We start from the raw sequence: 604 nt of genomic DNA, 5'->3' as shown, positions 1-604 counted from the left end.
ACAGCCCCCCGCCAGCGAGGAACAGCCCCCCGCCAGCGAGGAACAGCCCCGCTCAGCCCCCACCAGCGAGCAACAGCCCCCCACGGGATTATCACATACGTGAAGCAGTGACCCTTTTGCCCACCCATATATGTTCGCTGGAAAGGGGCCAGAGCCATCGCTTACGCCAGAGCAATTATCAATTCCAGCCAGACCTTACTTATTCCACCCCGCACTGCTAAGGGGGTTCCCTGTACATAAGATCTTCTGAAAACACAAATCTTTGGGTGGAAAGGAATAGGCAGTGTGTGCAGATATATTATTATAATATTATATACTATTGTGTATTATGCAATACAGACATATGATATATATTTGTACACACATATATATATTTTTATATTTATGTATGCACACGTGAGTTTAGGCACTTTTTTGGAACCAAATTCTCGGCTTGTTTTCATCCCCAAATCCCTCAATATTTCCAAAAAAGCAGGCTGCCTCGCCACAGCAGCCCATGCTGGCAAAGCCCCAGGAACAGAGCTGCCAGTGGCCAGCAGCACACGTTATTCTAGCGCGGGAAGTGGTTGTGAAGACAGAGATGCGCAGCCTGCCTCAGCCGGGG

The sequence above is a fragment of the Egretta garzetta genome, unplaced genomic scaffold (assembly GCF_000687185.1).
Source record: "Egretta garzetta isolate BGI_Z169 unplaced genomic scaffold, ASM68718v1 scaffold51, whole genome shotgun sequence".
Taxonomy (NCBI): domain Eukaryota; kingdom Metazoa; phylum Chordata; class Aves; order Pelecaniformes; family Ardeidae; genus Egretta; species Egretta garzetta.
This window is presented reverse-complemented; position numbering follows the sequence as displayed.